General features: G+C 37.6%; 1 protein-coding gene and 1 long non-coding RNA gene across 5 annotated transcripts in view; both read left to right on the top strand.

The window, feature by feature from the left end:
- LOC115219543 (protocadherin beta-15-like) overlaps positions 1–25,551 on the top strand; it is a 145,078-nt gene that overhangs the window by 12,352 nt on the left and 107,175 nt on the right. The gene's annotated exons all lie outside the window — the stretch shown is intronic.
- The window catches only part of LOC118766068, an 18,797-nt gene continuing 11,438 nt past the window's right edge, over positions 18,193–25,551 (top strand). Inside the window, exons 1-2 of the long non-coding RNA XR_005001999.1 lie at positions 18,193–18,210; positions 19,440–19,447. This is a non-coding gene — a long non-coding RNA (uncharacterized LOC118766068). The remainder of the gene's footprint in view (positions 18,211–19,439; positions 19,448–25,551) is intronic.

The following is a 25,551-nucleotide window of genomic DNA, read 5'->3' as shown; positions in this document are numbered from 1 at the left end:
AAGAGTAAATTTATTCAATAAAAGTGCCATTGGCTTCAGCCATGGCCTCCAGACGACTTTGTGATCTTTTGCAACTCTTCTAGATGGTCTCCTTGTTTAAGTTGGTGAAAGCTGCCATAATCCTTGTCTTCAGTTCTTCTTTGGTGTTATAAGGAGTTTTGCTGGTCACTTGCTCAACTGCACCTCACACATAATAGTCAATGGGGTTGAAGTCTGTGGAGTTAGGGGGCCAGATGTTGAGGGTGATGTGGTCGCAGAAATTGTCTGACAGCCATGACTGGGTTCTCCTGCTTGTGTTGCATGTTGCAGAGTCTCTTTGCTAGACATAGGTCCTTCCAGCAGCCACCTGTTTGACCCAGGGCAGCATTACCTCCTGCAAGCACTTGATGTAGGCCTCCGTGTTGAGTCTGAGGTGAATGGAGGCATAACTTCACCATCATTAGTGGTCACTCCAAACACCATCATGTTGACTGGATGTTTTATTTTTACCACTCTTGCTACATGTTCTCATATTCACTAGGGTAGCATTATTCGATATTTCTTTCCTTTTTTAATGTAGTCGGTAAGATATAAAACATATAGTTGACTGCTATTTCAGCAGCTCAAGTGACCATGATGAAATTCCCCCATTGAATTATTCTGAAAGAATTCTTCTTTGATTGGGTTGTCCGGAAAGTTTGTGCCGATTTATAGTAGCTTACTTTTCAACTTATTTTAGAACATGGTTAAGTCCACAAAATAGGATTTGATTACACCCCCATTTAGAGAACAGTTTAAGCTATATTTTCATGGAAGAAGGTTTATGTTCTTATAACCTGTGTTAATTCTGTAACCCTTTAAAATGGAAGATAAGAAAGTTTATTTTCAGCACTTGATGGCTTTTCTTTTTCCATAAAGGGAAAAATACCTCACAAGCAACCAAAGAAATATGCGCAGTTTACTGTGATGTTTCTTTATCCAAAAGAACTCTACGGAAGTGGTTCACAAAGTTCTGAGCTGGAGATTGTAGCCTCATTGATAAAGAGTGATCAGGCAGATCCTCCACTACAGATGATGACCAAATCAAGTCATTAATTGAGAATAACCCACATTGCACAACCCGAGAATTGGCAGAAAGCCTCAACCTATCAAAATCTGTCGTTCATGAGCACCTGTTTGGTCGAGGGATCACCAGTTTGAATTTCAGACCAGGTGATGTGTGTGTTTATGAGTGAAACACCTAAGCTCCATGCAGCTCCAGCAGAAGGTAATGATGAACTTCTGCTGACTTTTTCACCACAACTTTCTCTCACTCTTTCCTCCTGTATCTTGCAGCTCACCTGCGACAGACTGGCGTCCCATCCAGGTAGGGAACCTATACGCCAAGGAAACCGGGAAACTGGCCCTATGAGCCAGGCGTGACTCCAGAAGGAACAAACAACAACAACAACAATAGTAACATTAGATGAAGTATAAAGCTTCTAATCTTTTACACTTTCAATTTCTCCACTGTTTCAGTTACTAGGCAGTGGCCTTGCTGGGGCGCCACCTTAAATGGTTGTAGTTGATCATATCAACTTCTAAATCTTAAGAACCTTACAGACATTGTTATTTATATTTGCAATGTTAAAGACACAGACTTCGTGATAGACACAATGAAATAGACACTCACATACATATACACACACATATGGACCACACACACACACATACACACACACACACATACACTCACAGTCACTCTATGACCAACCATAAACATGTGTATGTGTGTATGTGTGTGTGTGTGTATGTGTGTGTATGTGTGTGTGTGTGTGAGTGTGTGTGTATGTATGTATGTATGTGTGTGTGTGTGTATGTGTGTGTGTATGTGTGTGCGTGTGTATGTGTGTGTGTATGTGTGTGCGTGTGTGTGTGAGTGTGGAGGTACACCTCAACTTATGTCATTTTAAGTTATGTCTCTTTTGACTTTAATGTTTTTGTTCTTTTTTTAATGCAAAAAAAAAAATTAAACTTCAACTTCAGTTGATTTATCTGACTTTATGACAGTCTTGGTGAACATTTAAAAGCATAAATATTCTAGGAAAAAAAAAAACACCTAAAAAAATTTAACACTGAGATGCAAGAGTCAAATAAAATACTTGTAAAAATATGTACAAATCACTTACTAAAACAAATATCAGTAAATAAATTTTTTAGCTGTTTTTACCATGTTACATTGAATCTTGAGATAAGTCAGATGTCTTGGAAGCAATTACTAACACATATTGAGGTGTGTCTGTATATACACACATACATATATATACACACACATAAATACACACACACACACACACACACACACACACACACATATCTATATATATATATATATATATATATGGAGGCGCAATGGTTAGGGCAGTGGACTCGCGGTCGGAGGATCGCAGTTTCGATTCCCAGACCAGGCGTCGTGAGTGTTTATTGAGCGAAAACACCTAAAGCTCCACGAGGCTCCAGCAGGGGGTGGTGGCGAACCCTGCTGTACTCTTTCGCCACAACTTCCTCTCCCACTTTCTTCTGTTGGCCTGCTCGCTTAGCCAGCAGGGTGGCGTCGGTTGAAGGCTAAGACAATGCAAAGCGCATTGTGACCAGCGATGTGTAACAACATCTGATGGCCTGGTCGGTCACGGTGATCACGGTGATATATATATATACATATATATATATATATACATGTGAGTCGTCTAAGAGGCCATAAGTAAGGGAAAAGATGCACTTGTGTATCTGTCACTAGAGTGGGTTTCGGATAATGTACACACACACACACACACACACACACACACTACACACACACACACAACACACACATATATACATATATATATATATATACTTGATGGCACCTTGGACAGACCAAAGCTTTATGTGTGGAATTGGTAGACTGAAAGACGCCCATCGTGTGTGTCTGTGTGTCTGTGTCTGTGTCTGTGTCTGTGTGTCTGTGTCTGTGTGTGTGCATGTTTGTGTGCATTGCGTGTGTCTGTATTTGTTGCCACCAGACCTTGACAACCAGTGTTGGTTGTTTAGGCACCTCACCCCACCCCCATAAACTAGTGGTTCAGCAAACGAGATTAATTGAACAACCAGGCTTAGCCAAAAAAAAAAAAAAAAAAAAAAAAAAAAAAGGCTTGGGTCGATTCATTTGATTAAAAATTGTTCAAGGTGATGCCCCAGCATGGCCACAGTCTGAAAGAACTAAAAGATAAAAGACTTATATATGTGTGTGCCATGGGCCGTTACACAATTCCCTTTTAATACATTCACTCACAAGCCATTGGTTGACTCAATGCTATAGTTGAAGACATTTCATAATATTATTATTAACTAGCAGTACCGCCCGGCGTTGCTCGGGTTTGTAAGGGAAATAAATATATAAGCATTTTTAGAGATGTAAAGTATAATAGCCATCTCAATATGGCTAACCACAAAGGGGGGGTGTTACTGTAGCTTTTTACATTCTGAGATTTAATAATAAATTTTTAGAGAGTTACTTCCCTTATATATGCAAAAAATTCATTAAAAATGACAAAATTGATGGTAAATTTTTTTTAAATCGTAGACTCATCGTAGACGTGCGCTAATACCCAAAAGGGCTTGATATGAATCACGACTATAAGATACCCAGTTTTGGTTAAACTGCACCGCAAAATGTGGGAGTAGTTAGGAATCTAAATCGTAGGAGACAGACAGCACACAACCTCACTTTTATATATAAAGATTAGGACTGCCAAACCTGAGACCATGTGACTGGGAAAGGAACTTCTTAACAACACAGCCATATCCACGAAGAAAAAAAAAATAGCAATCACCTGGATGATCATAGCTGGAATGGCTTTGATCTTAAGTCTGCTCAATGAAGGCTGACCTGCAACTAAACAGCTACTTCCATTTCTAAATAATCTCTAAATAATCATGAATCACTTTGTATTAACTTTGTTGTACTTTTACTGCTGACAGGCAAATGCCCATTCATTCATAACATAGTCTTCATTCTAACGATTTTCAAATTTAGTGTTCATCCACTATTAACCAAGTCTATTATTAAACTGGTTTCTTATCTTCAACTCAACTTCTTATCTTATTCGATTTGATTTTATTTCATTATTGATTTTTTAAATCTTTTTTTTTTTACTGTGGAAGTAATTAATTGATTCTTGTTTGGATGTTGTCCAAGAGGGAAGTTTTGTTTCCTTGTAAACTTGCAGCATCACTTTTCAAATTTATGCTTCTTATTTATGACTGATACAATTCCAAGATATTATACGTTGAGTTTTATTTGCCTGTTACCTATCAGGCACACATGCACATACTCGTATATATATTGGTCAAGCATATATATGTATTTAATATAATAAATGCGAAAACTAACTTCTGTGTGTCAGTGTGTCACACTAAGACCCCCTCTCTCATTGTTCAATGACACTCCTACTATTCCTCATGATGGGGTGAGAGAAGTAGTAGGCATAGAGATGGTGAGGATGGCTACGAAGACAGTCAGAGAGAGAGAAAGTAAAAGAGAGGGAGAGAAAGAGAGAGACAAAGAAATTTAGGAAGAGTTGGTGATGTTTTATTAAAAGTCATAGTGTTGATGGTGGCAGTGGGAGTAATAATGAGAGAGAGAGAGAGAAAGAGTGGGTATGTGAGAGAAAGAGGGAGATGATGTACAACTTTGTTTAACCATGTCTCTATCGTTTTTGTTTTACTTTTTGCTTTCTTTAATACATACAGACACACATACATAAACACATACACACACAAACATACACACATACAAACGCACATATACACACACGCACACACACACACACATAAAATGCGTTTTAATTGAAATAAAGTTTCCCCAGAGTTTAAAAATATCTAATATAATAAATGTAGTGTTTCAGTGTGTCACACTTTTTCAACTTTGATAAATCCTTTCTACTGGAAGCACTAGGCTTCAAATTTTGGGGGAAGGGATTAAGTCAATACCCGTGTTTGCATTACTGCACTTGTTTCCGACTATTTTTTTCATGATGCATTTGGGGGGGGGGGGCAACAAATATGATCATCATTCGGATATGACTCTGGAGAAAGCAATTGTGACAAATTGTCCAAAGCAAGTCAGAGATCTGTTTGCAGATCTTCCCATTCAGAGTCAGTTGCTTTAAAACTATATATTAGCTTAAAAGCTTCCTCTCTCAAAGGTGCTTCCCAAGCCATTGGCTTATAAGGCCAGTTTGCCAGATTTTGTGGCATATACATTCCCCACTGGATGGAGTGCATTTTTTGGCAGCTGAGTGGACTGGAGTAATGTGCAATGACGTACTCAAGAACATAATGGTGTTGAATTCCTGGTCCAGGAATTGAAATCACAAACTTACAATCACGAGTGCAACACCCTAACCACTTCCACTATATATATATATATATAGATATATATACATATATCTATATATATACATATATATATATATATATATAATATATATATATTATATATATATATATATATATGTATATATATATATATATATATATATATATATATATATAGATATATATATATATATAGAGAGAGAGAGAGAGAGAGAGAGAGATAGATATCTACACAAAAATTAAGAAACCCACAATATGAACGTAGATGTCTTCTAAAAGAAACTAGACATTCTCCTCTCCACAATACCGGATGAACCAACAGCGTGGCATGAGGTACAGATAAGAGCTGAGATGTCAAACTCTTTATACACAAAATGGGCCAACAAACATGGCAACATCACATAGAAAAGAGGTGATATGAAATCCTACCACCCTGAAGAACTCAACTAAAGAAGAATTATATGTAAAAGTGCAAAATCACAGTGGTGCTCCAGCATGATCACAACCACATTGCTGAAATGAATAAAAAAGTGTATATGTATGTGTGTCTCTGTGTGTGTGTATACATGTATATATACGTATGTGTGTGCATATATATATATATATCACTGTGACCGACCAGGCTATCAGATGTTGCTACACATCGCTAGTCACAATGCGCTTCACATTGTTTTAGCCTTTAAATGATGCCACTCCACTGGCTAAGCGAGCAGGCCAACAGAAGAAAGAGTGAGAGAAAGTTGTGGCAAAAGAGTATGGCAGGGATCGCCACCATCCCCTGCCGGAGCCTCGTGGAGCTTTTTAGGTGTTTTCGCTCAAAAAACACTCACAATGCCCGGTCTGGGAATCGAAACTGTGATCCTACAACCGCGAGTCCGCTGCCCTAACCATATATATATATATACACATAGGCGCAGGAGTGGCTGTGTGGTAAGTAGCTTGCTAACCAACCACATGGTTCCGAGTTCAGTCCCACTGCATGGCACCTTGGGCAAGTGTCTTCTGCTATAGCTCCAGGCCGACCAATGCCTTGTGAGTGGATTTGGTAGACGGAAACTGAAAGAAGCCTGTCGATATATGTATATATATATATATATATATATATATATATATATAAGTGTGTGTGTATGTGTTTGTGTGTGTGTGTTTGTCCCACTAGCATTGCTTGACAACCGATGCTGGTGTGTTGACGTCCCCGTCACTTAGCGGTTCGGCAAAAGAGACCGATAGAATAAGTACTGGACTTACAAAGAATAAGTCCCGGGGTCGATTTGCTCAACTAAAGGCGGTGCTCCAGCATGGCCGCAGTCAAATGACGACTGAAACAAGTAAAAGAGTAAAGAGTATATACACACACATACCCACATACACACATGCACACGCACACACACAAACATACACATTGCTCAACAGCAGGAGACACTTGAGCTAGCTTCTAGACGGTGGTCATTAAGTGAACATCTTAACCACTCTGCTACGCCCTGCACCCACAAAATTCAATGTTTACTTTAATTTAATATTATTATTTTCTTTATTTTCAGTGCACAAGAGTATAAAAGTATGATAGCATGAAGCCAATTCTAGTTGTATTATAAATAAAAGTGAACGTGCATTGCAAAAGAAATGGGCTTTCTCTTTAAATTCTCATTCTATACACAAACTTTATACAACGTAAATCTCTGAAAAATCTTCATTTAGATTAAACTTTAAATCTTGATTTCATGTCTGAAATCTTAATTTGAGCATTAACTGCAACAGCTAGAATAATTTGTTATTTATAAAGTCAATGTGGATGTCTGAACTAACAAAATATTGACAATGAAAGAAAGAAAAAAAAAACTAATAAATATATAAACAAATACTTGTTTGATGAATTGCCATAGGAATCTCCAATCTCCAACTTAAGGTAAAAATATTCAGCGAGATATGTACACACAGACACACACACAAACACACACATACACACACATACACACACACATACACACACATACACATACACATACATACACACACACCTACACACACACCTACACACACACAAACACACACACATACACACACTCATACACACATACACACATACACACATACACACATACACACACATGCACACACATACACACACACACTCACACATACATACACACACACATATACACATACACACATACACACACACACATACACACACACATACACACACACATACACAAACACATACACACACACATACACACACACATACACACACACATACACACACACATACACACACACATACACACACATACACACACACATACACACATACACTTACATACACACACATACACACACACATACACACACATACACATACACACATACACACACATACACACACACACACATACACACACACATAGACACACACACACATACACACACACACGCACGCACACACATGCACACATACACACACACACACATACACACACACATACACACACATACACACACACATACACACACACACACAGATTAAATAACAAGAGAAATACAAGGGTGTTTAATTTTATGTGTGTGTGTGTGTCTGTGTGTGTGTGGATGGGTGTTTAGTGAGTGTGTCTGTGTGTCAGTTTATTTATTTAATTAATTAAGTATTTATGCATATATGTTAACTTTCTGTTTAAATTATTTGAATTCTTGCTTTAAGAGAAGAGCTATCTTCTGACAAAAACAAAAAAAAGAGTCATTAGTAGAATTTAATATGCGTTGAACTTTAAAAAAGTCTTGCATATCCATCCTTATTATTCGACTTCAGATTGTAATTTCAAAGTGCATACGAACTGGCCACTTTCTATGCCTGGAAATTCTAGCTTTTTGAGGTTTTATATACCATAAATCCTCGAGTATAATCCGCATTTTTTTCCCAAAATTTAAAGGTCAAAATTCCTAGTGCGTACTATATACGAGGTTAAAAATGAAAAATATTTTCTAACCAATGTCCGAGTCTCTATTTGCTGTCTGGATATGTTTATTCAGACGCATTTTGTGATGTTGGGTGTGAAAATACCTTAAGCTAAGCCTATAAGCAATGAAGTCATAAAAAGATCATCCACAAATTGCAGTAAGCAACATTTATTAAACGTTATTACTGTTATTTCTTTATTTTCTGCAAAAAATTTGCACAAAAAAGCTACACGTTTGAATTATGTTATATATACAATAATAATAAAGGATGTTACCGTATACATTTTTACAAACCAAGGACGTTATATAGACCTCCTTGACTCAAGTTAGAGAAGGGGTGCGTATTATACACAAGGTTTAAGTTTTTCAGAGGTACAGCCCCCTAAAAATCCCCTGCGTATTATACTCAAGGGTGGATTATACTCGAGGATTTACAGTAATTACTATCATAGTAAAGTTACGCAATAATTTCAGGTATATGTTTGTAAATATAAACTTAGTAGAAAAGATAAGATATATCGTAACAAATACTCATGAGTCCGAGAGGTCACACTTCATAATGATCTTAGTATCATCCTCAAGTTTACTGGAGGCATACCCATGCATAACCTTCTTTGATGTGCAGAGCATCTCCCTACTAAGTCTTTCTTGGAGTACTTAGGTTACCTAGTTCAGCAAACTTTCATCGCATGCAAGTTCATCAGGAAGTGAGTACTTCTTGAAGGCACAGGAGTGGCTGTGTGGTAAGTAGCTTGCTAACCAACCACATGGTTCTGGGTTCAGTCCCACTGCATGGCATCTTGGGCAAGTGTCTTCTGCTATAGCCCCGGGCCGACCAATGCCTTGTGAGTGGATTTGGTAGACGGAAACTGAAAGAAGCCTGTCGTATATATGTATATATATATATATATATGTATGTGCGTGTGTGTTTGTGTGTCTGTGTTTGTCTCCCTAGCATTGCTTGACAACCGATGCTGGTGTGTTTACGTCCCCGTCACTTAGCAGTTCGGCAAAAGAGACCGATAGAATAAGTACTGGGCTTACAAAGAATAAGTCCCGGGGTCGATTTGGTCGACTAAAGGTGGTGCTCCAGCATGGCCGCAGCCAAATGACTGAAACAAGTAAAAGAGTTTACTACTGGGCTGTAGAACGTTGTTCTCCTCCCTTTTGAGTACTAGGCTAATACCTTTGATTCTGCTGCTGTTATTTAGAAAAATTGGAATTATACTTACAAGGCGCCAACATCTTGGTCCTTTCATTGAAGCCACACAAGTCATCATAAGGTGTATAATTTCTAACTTAAATGCAATTTACAATGCAGATTTGAGTGGAAGCATGTGTGCTTCTATGGTAAAATATGTCTGGAAATAAACTATTTGATTTTGAAATCAGATTTAATTCTTTTTGGGGGTAATAAACATGGATTTAGGATTATAAATCTCTTTTCTTTTGTTTAATTTCATTCATTCACATAATACATTTTTGTGATATTCAAACATCTTTTCTATATGTCCATTAGAAACTGTCTTAAGTTCCATTCTTTTTATAATTGTTTGAAGCTCAGAAATAAGAAATTTGGATTAATGATGCAGGAAATTCCATCTACCATTATACTATATGGACATGAATAGGTGCAAGCATATATCATTATCATCGTCGTCGTCGTCATCATCATCATTGTCATCATCATTATCGTCATCGTTTCTTTCATCATCATAACATCTACATTTCCTTGCTTGCATGGATAAAATGACGCTTTGTTGAGGTAGAGTTTTCCATGGTTGAATGCTCTCACTGATGCTAGCCCTCGCTTGCTTTCAAGCAAGGTAATAAACCTGCAGTTTATCAAACAATGAACAGCTCTGACATGCTTTCAAGGAGGACTGCCAGCAAACAAAACACTGTTGCTATGAACGGTGAGGCTTTTCTTTACAATCACCATCCACATGTCAAGATGAGAAGGAATGTACACTCAGTCATGCACACAATCACACATACATAGGAACATACATACATGCAAACATATGTACATACATACACATGTACATACATACATAAATACATACATGCACATATATATATATATATATAGATAGATACATACATAAATACATACATGCACATATATATATATATATATATATATAGATAGATACATACATACATAGATATTCACATACATACATACACACATACATCATACATACGTACACACACACGTACACACACGCATACATACATATGTCCACATATACATGTATGCATACATTCATGCATGAATACATGCATACATGCTGTATACATGCCTGCACACATACATACATGCATACATACATGCATTTGATATATTTTGCATTTGATTGGTTGTATACATACATACATGCATGCATACACACACACACACACGTGATTGTAGTCTCTCATTGTCAAGAAAGATGGTTCTACTATTTCTTGCCGAACGACCTGCACAAATGATTTGTTTATAGTGATCAAAAGCATGTGCTGCACATTATGTGCTCGCTCCCTTCGTCAAATCAGTGTTACCTGAACAGGTGCATGGAGTGCCATACGACAAATATTGAAGCGATCGCAGAACAACATCATACGAAGTGTTTTACTCAAGAACATAATGCACCACCGAGTCCTGGAATTGAAACCACAATCTCACAAGTATTAGTGCAATTCTGTGACCACAAGGCCATGAGCCTTCATACATATATATGCATACATATATAATTAGATGCATATATGCATACAGGCGCAGGGGTGGCTGTGTGGTAAGTAGCTTGCTAACCAACCACATGGTTCCGGGTTCAGTCCCACTGCGTGGCACCTTGGGCAAGTGTCTTCTGCTATAGCCCCGGGCCGACCAATGCCTTGTGAGTGGATTTGGTAGACGGAAACTGAAAGAAGCTTGTCGTCTATATGTATATATATGTGTGTGCGTGTATGTGTTTGTGTGTCTGTGTTTGTCTCCCTAGCATTGCTTGACAACCGATGCTGGTGTGTTTACGTCCCTGTCACTTAGCGGTTCGGCAAAAAGAGACCGATAGAATAAGTACTGGGCTTACAAAGAATAAGTCCTGGGGTCGATTTGCTCGACTAAAGGCGGTGCTCCAGCATGGCCGCAGTCAAATGACTGAAACAAGTAAAAGAGTATGCATACATACATACATATATATACATACATACATGCATACATACTTACATACATAACGGAGTTCTCTCAGATTTTACCTACCTGTTTCACTTACAGCTTGCAAAGTATTGGTTAATCCATGGCTACAGCAGAAGACACCGGCCAACAACATCCACACAAAATAATTATTGAAAGAACTTTTAACCCTTTATTGTTCAGATTATTCTATCAAACATAATGTTTATTGATTCCCATTGATTTGAATTAATCATGCATTATCTCATATCTTCAAGATCTTGATGGTGCAATTACTTAATGTAGAATAACATTGTAGGGTAGGTGTGAGAGCCTGGATCTGGTCCATTTGAACATAAAACAGATTAAATATTTTGGCCGGATATGGCCGGTTTAACCCTTTAGTGTTCACATTATTCTGCCAAAATTAATGCTTTTTTATCCACATTGTTTTGAACTAATCATGCATTATCTTGTAGTTATGAGATTTTGATGAGGAAGCTGTTAATTTTTAAAATGATATTGTAGGGTTGGTGTGAGAGACCAGATCTGGCCAGTTTGAACATAAAACAGGCAGAATACTTCTGGCCGGATATGGCCGGTTTAAATGCTAAAGGGTTAAATACTAATGGGTTAAAGAGTCGCCCAACCATATAGAGGTTGAATCATAAAACAGGATTTTTTTTAAAGCAACCACAGATTAAGAAGATTAAAATTACATATAATAAAGCATCATGGGTAGAATTATTTTTAAAAACTAACATCTTTTCAACTTTGCAATTATCCTGGAACAGCGAAAAAAATCTCTCAAAAGGTTCAAACATTTTTAGAATTTCCATATTTTTAGTGTAGTCGCAACTTGAACTTGATTTATTTCCAAACACATACATAAGGATTTGAAATGTGGAGATTGTTTGGTTTTGCGCATATTTTTCAAGAATTTTCTTAAAAACTTCATCTTTAGGAAAGTTTTGTAACACGAATTTATGAAATTTTGATACATCAAAATCATGTGTGGCGATTAGCCACATTAATTTTTCATATGAGTAATATTTTTTTATCAGAATCAGGGTTAATTACTATCCATTCTAAGGGAAGGACTAACCTGGAATCATAATGATATTTAGCAGCTGATGGTAAATATTGAAAGGCAAACTCAACAGAAGCATGTTTTAGTAATTCTACTGCCATATCACTTATGTCTTTTTTAGTAAGATCAACAAATACTTCTTTATCGTATTCTGTAAGTGAACAAAAATTTCCAAGATAATTGTGTGGTTTCAAAGTGAACTTCATAACTGTACAGCCATGCCTTGACCTATCTATGCTTTCATGAAATATATATAAATGAAATATATATAAATGAAATATATATATTGTCAAGCAGTGCGAGTGAACAAAGACACATGCACGTACATGTATAACACTACGCCTTCACACAGTTTCTGTCTACTATGCTTGCATGAAATATATGTAAATATATATATATATATATATATATATATATATATATATATATATATATATATATATATATATATATGTAACGGGGAGCTTTATGAAAATAAACAAAGGACGAAGGCAGGTGGAATACAAACAAACAATTGTATTAGTATGGCGCTCAGGAATATAAATAAAACAAGTCTTTTACGTTTCGAGCCTATGCTCTTCAACAGAAAGATACACAGAAAAGAAACACGGAGAGAAACAAGGAGAGAAAAAAAAAATATATATATATATATATATATATATATATAAAATGTTGGCCAAAAGTCACCTGACAGTTAATCAAAAAATTCCATAAATACTTAATATCCAATTTCATATATTCATTCCAATTATGAATGTTTAATAATTGAATGTTGTGAGTTATTATCACCATTCATTTTTCAGCATTTGTCCATTTATTAACGAATTCTCATATAAAATAAGTTTTTGTTTTAATCTTGGAATTGAATAGTTTTTGATTTACTGTCAGGTGACTTTTGGTCAGCCCTGTATATATATCTTTATATATAAAAGTAAGGTTGTGTGTCTGTCTCCTACGATTTAGATTCCTAACTACTCCCACATTTTGTGGTGCAGTTTAACCAAAACCGAGTATCTTATAGTCGTGATTCATATCGAGCCCTTCTGGCTATTAGCGTGCGTCTGCGATTTTAAAAATAATTTGCCATCATTTTTTTCCATTTTAATGCATTTTTTCGCTATTATATAAGGGAAGTAACTCTCTAAAAATGTCTACGATGAGTCAACGATTTAAAAATAATTTACCATCATTTTTTTTCCATTTTTAATGCATTTTTTTGCTATTTTTTGGCTATAACTCTCTAAAAATGCTTTATAGTTATTTCCTTTACAAACCCGAGCAACGCCGGGCAATACTGCTAGTATATGTATATATATATATGTATGTATATATATAGACACACACACGCACATACATACACACACGTGCGCACACACTCACGCACATACATACACACACGTGCGCACACACACACACATACACACACACACAGGTATGGTGATATAAACAGCATAATAGAACACAAAATATTGTGAGGTTGACTTTTTATTCTTTTAGGGGTCAATAAAATAAGTACCAGTTGATCACTAGGGGTCAATGGGCTAAAATTTGAAATCTATATTTAGCAGAAGCAAGAAAAGGACTCAAAGGCTGAAAGATTTATATATTTTTTTTTTTTACTTATTTCAGTCATTTGACTGCAGCCATGCTGGAGCACTGCCTTTAGTCAAGTCAAATCGACCCCAGGAGTTATTTTGCAAGCCTAATACTTATTCTATCGGTTTCATTTTGCCAAACCGCTAAGTTACGGGGACATAAACACACCAGCATCGGTTGTCAAGCGATGTTGGGGGGGATGGACAAACACAGATACACAAACATATATACACACACACACATATATATATATATATACATATATACGATGGGCTTCTTTCAGTTTCCGTCTACGAAATCCACTCACAAGGCTTTGGTCGGCTTGAAGCTATAGTAGAAGACACTTTCCCAAGGTCCCATGCAGTGGGACTGAACCCGGAACCATGTGGCTGGTAAGCAAGCTACTCGCCACACAGCCACTCCTGCACCTATGAAAATGATGAACAACCTTAATCAATTTTTGAACCTTATTGAGTTCTCATCAGAGGCATCTACATGATTCTCACAGTTTCCATGTTGGCACTTATCAAAATAGTTACAAATCAAGAGTTGTAGATTTATATAGCTGGTGAGAAATATTTCCCTGGATTATTCTAGAGCGAATTTTAATGTATATGCCAGCCTCTTCTCCTCCCCACTGGTTCCACAGACTACCCTGCCATATCATATCTCTCTTGTTCTTAGCCTCACCTCCACCAACTGTTTTATTTTTACTTCTCTTGCTGCTCACTGATAGCATATATGAAAAGTGCATTGTAAGATGCACTCTTCATAGGAAAAATGTCTCAAAAGATCACCCCCGGGTCCTACATGTGAAGTTAGGCCTATATTACATGCTTTGATGCACTAAAAACTAATTCCTCTAATTCCTGAACATTCACTGCTCAAATTGGGGTGTGTCTAACATGACCTTACATCGTTTATGCCATAAAATCTTGTACATACACACACATACACATACTTATATCAATATTCAACAAACATTGACAATATTTTTGATCTATCCATGTTTTTTTCCTTTTACTCTATGTTAACAAAAAACATATAGCCAGAAGATGCTTAAAAATGTCTTCTTATTTAAATTTTAATGTGTATCTTTTCCTTATGTTACAATTTTTTAATTTCTTTTCTAAAATGTATTCAAGTTTACAAAATAATTCTCAAGTTTCTGAAACTGGATTTTTTGGAAAGCTATTTCTGATTTCGGCACTAGCAGCAGCAGTGGTGGTCGTGGCTTAGCAATTAAGAAATGGAAAGTAAAATATCTCTGAAGGAAGACAGTGAGGATGCCTTACCTCCATGAAAATACTGGTTTCAAATTTTGACACATGGCCAGCAATTTTGGGGGAGGGGTTAAATCCATTTCATCAAGCCCAGTGCACAACTGCTACTTATTTTATCAACTCCATAAGGATGATAGGCAAAAGTCAACCTTGCAGAATTTGAACTCAGAACACAAAACAGATGAAATTTTGCCAAGAATTTTGCCCAGCATGCTAATGATTCTGCCAACTTTCCAAAAATGTTATTACCTTACACTAGAAGTGTGAAGGCACATAGCTCAGTGGTTAAAGTATTGGGTTTACAATCATGAGGTAGTGAGTTCAATTCTTGGACAGGGCTGTGCGTTGTGTTCTTGAGCAAGACACTTTATTTCACGTTGTTCCCGTTCACTCATCTGTAGAAATAAGTTGCGGCATCACTGGTGCCAAGCTATATCAGTCTTTGCCTTTCCCTTGGTTAACATCAGTGGCGTGAAGAGGGGAGGTTGGTATGCATGGGCAACTGCTAGTCTTCTATACACAACTTTGCACAGACTTGTGCCTCAGAGAGGAACTTTCTAGGTGCAATTCCATGGTCATTCATGACCAAAGTGGGAGAGGGGATCTTTACCATTTTTACACTAGAAGTAAAACAAGAAAGAAGCACCATATTCAACGGCCTTTAACAAACACTTTTTTCCAAAAAATGTCCCAAAATTTCATCCTTGATCCTATATGGCGGTGCCCCAGCATGGCCACAGCTTGTGAGCTGAAACTAGATAAAAATAAAAAATAAAATAAAATATGTGCTTATTCTGGAACTGAGCCCTGTTTTCACATTTTGTTAGTTTTACTTATTTCAGTTATTGGACTGTGACCATGCTGGGGCACTGTCTTCAAAGGCTTAGCCATATTTATCAACCCAGGTACTAATTTTTAAGGTTCATGCTTGTTCTGTTGGCTTCATTTGCCAAACCGTTAAGTTATGGAAATGGAAACAAACCATCACCTGTTGTCAAGCAGTGACGGGGAACAAACCCAAGCACAAAAGCACACGCATATAATGGGCTTCGACAAAGTTTCCTTCTATCAGATTTACTCACAAGGCAAGGTACTGAGCAACGAGACTGAACCCAAAACCACATGGTTGCAAAGTGAGCTTCTTAACCCCCAAAGCCATGCCTGCACTTATAATTATATCATATGAAATAATAGATTTAGTAATATAGCTGTTTTTTTAAGGCAGTTGTCAGGAGGCATTTAACTTGAATGTGGCTGTGTCAGATGTCAGTTAACTTCAACAGGGCCTTCCAGCATAAAAACATTCCCTATCATCTCAGGAACAGACATTGTATGTAGGAAGGGGAATAGATGTGTAAGAATGGCATCCTATTCAGCTTATACACATGACTAAACCACAAAAGATCCTGGTTAAGCTGTTCCGCAATGAATTCTAAATGTTAATCCTGAGAGAGAGAGAGAGAGAGAAACTGAGAGACAGAGACAGAGACAGACAGAGAGAGGGACAAAGAGAAAGAGAGAGAAGGAGAAAAATACAATGTCAGTTAGGATCAGTTTTACTATACATTCCCAACGCCTCCAAGAACAGAACTACCAATAGTCTCCATCACATAACACAAATATCCATGAATATTGTCCTGCCATGCCTCCTCTTCCCCCACCCTTCATCTTCCCACGATCCTCATTGGAAATGGCAATAGTGGCAGTACCGGCACCATTGTCAGTACTGGCACCATTGTCCATCACATCATTGTCATTATTATTACCATTCTTGTCATTAAATCTATTTTTTTGCTAATGTTATTTCCCATACTCCCCATAGGCCCATAAATATAGGAATGGGCTCAGTGGTGAAAAGGCTCACTCTTCAATGCTGCGGTCATTCTGGGTTCTATCCCACTTTGCAGTATTTTGGGTAAGCGATTTCTTCCATAAACTTGGGTCAACAAACACTTTGGGAGATAAACTTTAGTATTGACAAAAACTGTGCAGAAGACATCAATACCTATTTCTTTATTACCCACAAGGGGCTAAACACAGAGGGGACAAACAAGGACAGACATAGGTATTAAGTCGATTGCATCGACCCCAGTGCGTAACTGGTGCTTAATTTATCGACCCCGAAAGGATTAAAAAGGCAAAGTCGACCTCGGCGGAATTTGAACTCACAACGTAACGGCAGACGAAATACCGCTAAGCATTTCGCCCGCCGTGCTAACGTTTCTGCCAGCTTGCCACCTTATCAATACCACCAGAGTATTGTCAACAGTATTGTTCATTGTTACTACTGCCACCACTACCACCGCCACCATCATCATCATCATCACCACTACCATTACTAACATCAGCATCGTTGATATCACTATTAATGTCATATTCTCACATCATTTTCTCCATCAAGAAATACCTTGTCTGACATTCGCAAAAACAAAAAAATCTTATTTATTGATACTATATCAGCCTTTCTCTGTAGATGTGAGATCTAATAAATCAGAGAATGAGACAAGTGCAGGCTGGGTGTGGTAAATCACTATCTAAAGCTTAAATAAATAAATAAGAAAATGTACATATAAATATATATATACATATATATATACATACATACATGTGTGTGTGTATATACATATATGTATATATATATGTATATATATATATATATATATATATATATATATATATATATGTATATATATACATACACACATGCATACAATACATGCTTGTATAAACACACACACACATATATATATACACATGTTTATATATTTATGTATATATATGTGTGTGTGTGTATGTATATATATATGTGTGTGTGTGTGTATGTATATGTATACGTATACGTGTGTACGTATATGTGTGTGTATATATATATATATATATGTATGTATGTATATTGGCATTAGTTACAATTTTATGGTCATTAAAGTAAATATTTGCTGATATGAATCATATTTCTCTTTAAGTGTTTACATGGCTGTTTTGGTTTGGAAATTTTATTTGTCAGCTACGTATATGATTTCAGATTTGATGTTGCTTTCTAGCACCTCAGGCAAGTGCTTTCTATCATAACCCTTAGGTAAACCAAATCATTTTCAATGAAGTTTGGTAGACAGAATCTGTGTAGATTCCCATTAGAAGTGCCATACCTGAGGTCAGTGACATAACTCAAGTGTGCCACCCAGGGCAGCCCTTCACTTTGCAGTGTGCCCCCTTGGTACAGGTTTATACAGTAAACCCAAAATGCTGCCCCAATAAAAGCATAGGTTGGATCTGACAACCCCTTCAGCCCTACAGGTGCTTCTGTTGGGGTGGTAAATTTAATCCATTGCATGGGTTATAACCACCACTACCACAACCAACAGTACCACTACCATCACCGACACCAACACCACCACGCAACCACCACAACCACCACTACTACCACCATCACCACTACCACCACTACTACCACCATCACCACTACCACCACCACCACGTGGCTCATGGTTGACTTCCATGTGAAGTCCATTCAGTTGTAAGCATTCTGACCTGGTGACTGGTGTAAAAAGCCATTTCTCTATTCCTCCCCACCTCAGTGGTCTTGTAAAGTGTCATAGCCATGGTCCATTTTCCTCTGCCCATAAAAAGAGAAGTATGTTCAGGTTACACGAGGCATGTCTGTGTGGTTAAGAAGCTTCTTTCTGAAGCATGTGGTCACAGATTCAGTCTTACTGTGCAGCAACTTGGGCAAGTATTTTCTACAATAACCTAGAGCCAACCAAAGCCTTGTGAATTGATTTGGTTGATGGAACCTGAAAGAAGTCCACCATGTGTGTGTTTGTATATAATGAACTTTCTGTGTATCTGTTTGTGATCATCATTATCATCAGTATCATCATCTTCATTATCATCATCATCATCATCATCATCACAACCACCATATATATATATATTTTATTTTTATTGCCTACAAGGGGCTGAACATAGTGGGGACAAACAAGGACAGACAAAGGGGTTAAGTCAATTACATCGACCCTAGTGCATAATTGGTACTTAATTTATCGACCCTGAAAGGATGAAAGGCAATGTCGACCTCAGCGGAACACACACACACACACACATGTACACATACATGCACATCATCATCATCATCATCATCGTTTAACATCTGCTTTCCTTGCTGGCATGGATAGGACAGTTTGACTGTGGGGCTGGCAGGCTAGAAGGCTGCTCCAGGCTCCAATCTGATCTGGCAAAGTTTCTACAGCTGGATGCCCTTCCTTATGCCAACCACTCCAAGAGTGTTGTGGATGCTTTTTATGTACCACCAGCACGAGGGCCAGTCACGCAGTATTAGCATCAATCACACTTGAATGGTGCTTTTTACATGCCACTGGCATGGGAGCCAGTCAGGCAGCACTAAAGGTGGTGCTCCAGCATGACTGAAACAAGTAAAAGAATAAAAGAATACATATACACATGTGTATATTTTGTATGTATATATGTGTGTGTATGTGTGTGTGCATGAATATATATGTGTATATATGTGTGTGTGTGTGTGTGTGTGTAAGTCTGAGAACATATATATTTATGTATATGTGTGTATGTGTATAACCTCATCTTGACAACACATAATGGTTTCAAATGAGCATCTCCATTGTAGAGGTGATGTTCATTTACAATCCTTCATGTGAAACATGTATAGCCATGGGGAAAAATTACCTTGCTTGAAAACAAGTAAAGGTTAGCCACAGGTAGGGCATCCAGCTGTAAAAGAAATCTGCCACAAGAAATTCCATCTGATCGATGCCAGCATGGGAAAGTAGACATTAAACGATGATGATGATGGTGGTGGTGGTGGTATTGGTGGTGGTGGTGATGATTACTAAATAGATACACAGAAAGTTCATTATAATGTTTACCATACATAATATCAAAATTTTAGCAAACAGATAAAAGCAAATTTATGGTCTTCGATTGCTACTTCAAAAACAGTTAACATTGATTGGAATATGACAATGATGTTTTAGTATTATGAAAGGGGAAACTATAGTTTATTGATACGCAGTACTTAAATATATTTAGAGTCAAAGTAAAAACTACAAATGGCTTGGAGTTGAGAGGCATTTTGCCATTGGTGTTTTTTCTTTTTTTTCTCTTTTCTGTATTTGCAGAAAATCTATTTCATCATCTGTGATGAAGCGGCTAGATGATGTTAAAGAAACTTACAACCTACTTGAGTGAAGTTCTTCTACCTTGAACTAATAAGTTACTAATGTAGTAGTTTTTTTTCTAAAATAATGTAGGGAGCAAACTGAAGGACCTTCTGTAGGGGTCATTGTTCACTCCATTAGCCTTTTTCCAGATTTCTTTCGTTACTGGGGCACTATTTTGAAGGGTTTGGTCGGTGAAATCAACTCCAGTACATTTTTTTTACGCTTGGTACTTATTCTGTCGGTCTCTTCTGCTGAACTGCTAAGTTATGGAGATGTCATTGCACTGACACCATTTATCAAGCAGTGGTGAGGAACAAACAGAGACACAAGCATGCGCATACACACAAACTTCTTACCATTCAAACACACCTATGCTTTCTATGTTTTGGGGGGTTTTTTTCTGTTGAAATGTAGTTTCAGGGATATAAACAAACCAACACTATTCTTCAAGTAGAAAAAGACAACCACAAAAGCACCCACATACACACACACACATCATATACATTTCAATCAGAATGCATTGGCTCGCCTCTAGTGTAGGCACATACCCAAGGTGCCACACAGTGGAATTGAACCAAAGTCCTGTGAATGAAAATTGAACTTCTTAACCACACAGCCATGCTGACATGAAGTCACTTGCAAACATATTCCAACTTCTGGCTCAGAGATGTCCTTTCTCCAGACTTTGCCTCTTCTGTTGTTACTACAATGCTAGCCTCTCCTCCTTGGAGATAGCTGATGTCGTGTCACTTCCATTAAAGCGCTCCTGATTCCCCTTCCCACGCCTTTTCTTGCTGACATGCATATTGTGTGGCACTGCACCATTTCCTAACTTAATCCTTTCCTTCACAGTACATTAACACCCTGGTATTCTCTTCCTGTCCATGTTTTGTTGAGCGTCAGTTCAGTTCAAGAGGAACGCCACTTATATCAAGCTCACCGGTTTTACAAGTCCACCGACACGGTACAGCCTCTTTTTCTTCCTCCTCCACACCAAACTGCAAGGAAAATAAATAAATAGATTAATAAATAAATAAATAAGTAAATAAAGTAAATAAATATATGCAAAAGTTACGTATGAGTTTTAATTGAAATATATTGAAAGAAGAGGGGGAAAATCTGGTGAAATTTGATAATGTATAAAGTTAATTATGAAAGACAGGAAATATTTATGACTAGGAAAGGAAATTAAGAGAGGTAAGAGAAATAGAATTGTTCTAGCCATTGACAATTAGTGATATTGAGGAAAACGATGCCCTGGAATTGTTAATGTGGCCAACTCATTAGTAAGAAGTTTCAGTGTCAGAACAAGCAGGAAGGTTTATCTGTAAATGAGACAGTTGATGAGCAGGTAATCCAGGTGAAAGTGTCATGTAGAGATGTGATAGGGGGGAATAAGTGAATTCAGTGTTCTGATAATGTCACACTACAAGCAGCGGAAGACATCTGGGGTTGGATGGTATGATGGGGACGGCGGGGGGTTGGGCGAGATGGAAAAGTGAGAGAAAGAGAGGTGGGGGGGGAGATAATTAGCCACATACCTAACTAACTAGATTGTGTGAGATGGAGTAAATCCCTAATGATTGATCTATTAATGTCATTATTAAAGTCAAAACCAATGTACTTGAAAGAGGAAACAACGGAAAATCTGAAGGTAATTGAACCAGTAATTAGTGAGACAGGTGGGGAAGATCATTACGAAACCGGTTGCAGGAGAGAATTAACAAACACAATATACTGTTTGATTTCACACAAAGATTATGGATTACCATAGTATAAAATGATTACTGGCACCAATGCCAACATAGAGAGTAATTACAGACGCAATACTTTAGGTATGAGGTGATTAGATATACAACATACCTTTAGTAATGAAGAATTTACAGATGAAATACTATTTATTCCTCACCCAAGTAAACCGAATGGTGAAAGGTCAAATGTATGATTATTTGTAATCATCCATGTCCAGTGTGGCAAGAGTAACCTTATTGACAAAAATTCAGTGAAGAAGAAAAAGTGAAGTTGTAACAATTGTACTTTCTGCCCGGCCCCTTTGCTGAATATTAATTATGCAAATGAGGGGAAATAACTTACAAGATGGAATTAGAAGCAGAATGGGAATTACGCTTGCTCAAAGTTCATCTGCCATCACATATATGTTCTAGATATACAAGATACTAATATTAGTGTCATTGTTGTTGTCGTTGTCATGGCAATCATCATCATTATCATCATCTCGTCATCAATGTCATCATCATCATCATTATCATCATTGTTGTCGTTGTTGTCATCGTCATTATTATTAACATCCGTTTTCCATATTGGCATGGGTTGGAAAGTTTAACAGCAGCTGACAACCCAAGCTCCAATGTCTACTTTGGCATGGTTTCTATGGCTGGATGCCTTTTCTAGTACCAACCACTTTACAGAGTGTAGTGGATGCTTTTTTATGCGGCACCAGCACCAGTGAGGTTACGAAGTAACTTTCATGACAAGACCTCTCAAATGAAGGTGGGGCTTAATACAGGTAGTGGCTTCAGGCCAGATGATGAGAGATTAAAATATAGTAGAGGGACATCAACAGATTTCTTGCTGTAGAGGAAATAGATGGTTACCTCAGCTGGAAAAGAGATAAAATGGTGAAGATGTGTCAAGATGTGTCTTTAACCCTTTAGTGTTCGCATTATTCTGCCAGAATTAACCCTTTTTTATCCACATTGTTTTGAACTAATCATGCATTATCTTGTAGCTATGAGATTTTGATGAGGTAGCTGTTTATTTTTAAAACGATATTGTAGGGTTGATGTGAGAGACCAGATCTGGCCAGTTTGAACATAAAACAGGCAGAATACTTTTGGTCAGGTTCAGCCGGTTTAAATGCTAAAGGGTTAAGTTACGGAAAGGAGGATATAAGAAAGGACTGAGTAGGGTTCATGGCTAGGTAAGTTTGTTAATGAGTGTGTGGAGAGTGTGGAAGCTTATGAGAGTGTAGAAGGAAGGTGGCTGATGGATAGAAATTGGGGTATGCAAGACCAACAAGCAATATTTGTTCTATCTTTCAATGAGTTTAAATGGAAGGGCTACACAACATAACTAAGTTTAATACAATTCTTGTTCTGTGTAATCTTGCTTCAATATGGCTCTCACTATCAGTTCCAAGTATCTTTTCTACCTTTCCTCTGCTGGAAATTGGAAAGACAACCAGGCAACTAACACTGGGGTTATTTCCCTTGTTTCTATGTTCTTGTTGGCACAAGTGTATTGAGCTGCATGAGGAGGAGTGAACTACATGAGGAGGAGTTAAGTTCAGCACACAGTAATAACACTTCATCTTCATTGCAATGTTACAAGGCTGAGCATGTAGCAATCTTTCTCATTGTCTTTACTTGACGTACAGGAGACCAAGTTAATTACACAAGAGTAAGAGTTGATCTTCAAACAGTTACCAAATATAAGAGAATACTGCTTTTAATCTATTACTTGTTTCAGTTATTGCATTATGACAATGCTGAGGTACTGACTGGAAAGGTTTTGGCTAAAGAATTGACCCCATCACACCCAGTACTTATGTTGTTTTGTTTTTAAGTCTAGTGCATATTCTTTTGATCTCTTAGTGGTTCCTCATTCTTTAACGTTCATTTCCTATGCTGGCATGGGTTGGACAGTTTATCAAGAGGTGGTAAGCCAGAGAATTGTGCCAACTTCTCATCTCTCTTCTGGCATCATTTCTAATCCTGAATGCACTTCTTGACATCCAGTGTTGGTTTGTTTATGTCTCCACTAAGCTATGGCAAGATAAAGTAACCAACACCAGTCGTCAAGAAAGGATTTAGTGATATACACAAACATAGGAACATACATACATGAATACACACACATATACATATATATATATATATACATATATATATGACAAATGTCCAAGAACTTTGGCAATACGCAGTGCTTAAGAAGACCCATCAAGTCATGTGAAATCATAGTCATGGCAGATACTGGTGTCATGCAACTGGCACCGATGCCAGTAGTACATAAAAGCACCCATTTCATGCTTGGAGTGGTTGGCATTAGGAAGGGCATCCAGCCATAGGAACCATGCCAAATCAGACTGGCGTATGGTGCAGCCCCTCAGCTTACCAGCCCTGGTCAGACTGTCCAACCCATGCCAGTATGGACAACGGACATTAAATGATGATGATGATATATGAAGATGACCTTCCACACAGGTTCTGTTTACCAAGTCCACTCACAAAGCATTAGTTGGCCTAGGGTTATAGTAGAAGACACTTGCCCAAGGTTCAAAGTGCTGTACAATGGCACTGAATCTGAAAGTATGTAGCTACAAATTGAGCTGGATTTAAGAACAACTCTACAGAAGTGATGGTTTTCTCATTGTCTTCTCAAGAACTATTGCAGGAAGAGGAGAGTCGATCTTACTAGCTGTTTGCTATTCAAGATTAGTTAAAGTTCATCTGATTGGCTTCCACAAGTTTTACTCAACTAAATTTCAGTTTACAAGATTTTGGTGAATTTTATAGTTCAGTAAAAGACATTTACATATGATGTCCTAGTAGGGTGCTAAGAGCACCATCCAAGCATGATCGTTGCCAGAGTGACTAACTGGCTTCCGCGCCGGTGGCACATAAGAGGCACCATTCAAGCATGATCATTATGAGCATCACCTTACTGGCGCTTGTGCTGATGGCACATGTAAAAAGATTCAAGCCTGACTGGCCTCCTTACCGGTGGCACGTAAAGGCACCCACTACACTCTCGTAGTGGTAGGCATTAGGAAGGGCATCCAGCTGTAGAAACTCTGCCAGATCAAAATTCGAGCCTAGTGCAGCCATCTGGTTCACCAGCCCTCAGTCAAATCGTCCAACCCATGCTAGCATAGAAAGCAGA

This window comes from Octopus sinensis, linkage group LG14 (assembly GCF_006345805.1).
Source record: "Octopus sinensis linkage group LG14, ASM634580v1, whole genome shotgun sequence".
Lineage (NCBI taxonomy): Eukaryota > Metazoa > Mollusca > Cephalopoda > Octopoda > Octopodidae > Octopus > Octopus sinensis.
This window is presented reverse-complemented; position numbering and strand designations above follow the sequence as displayed.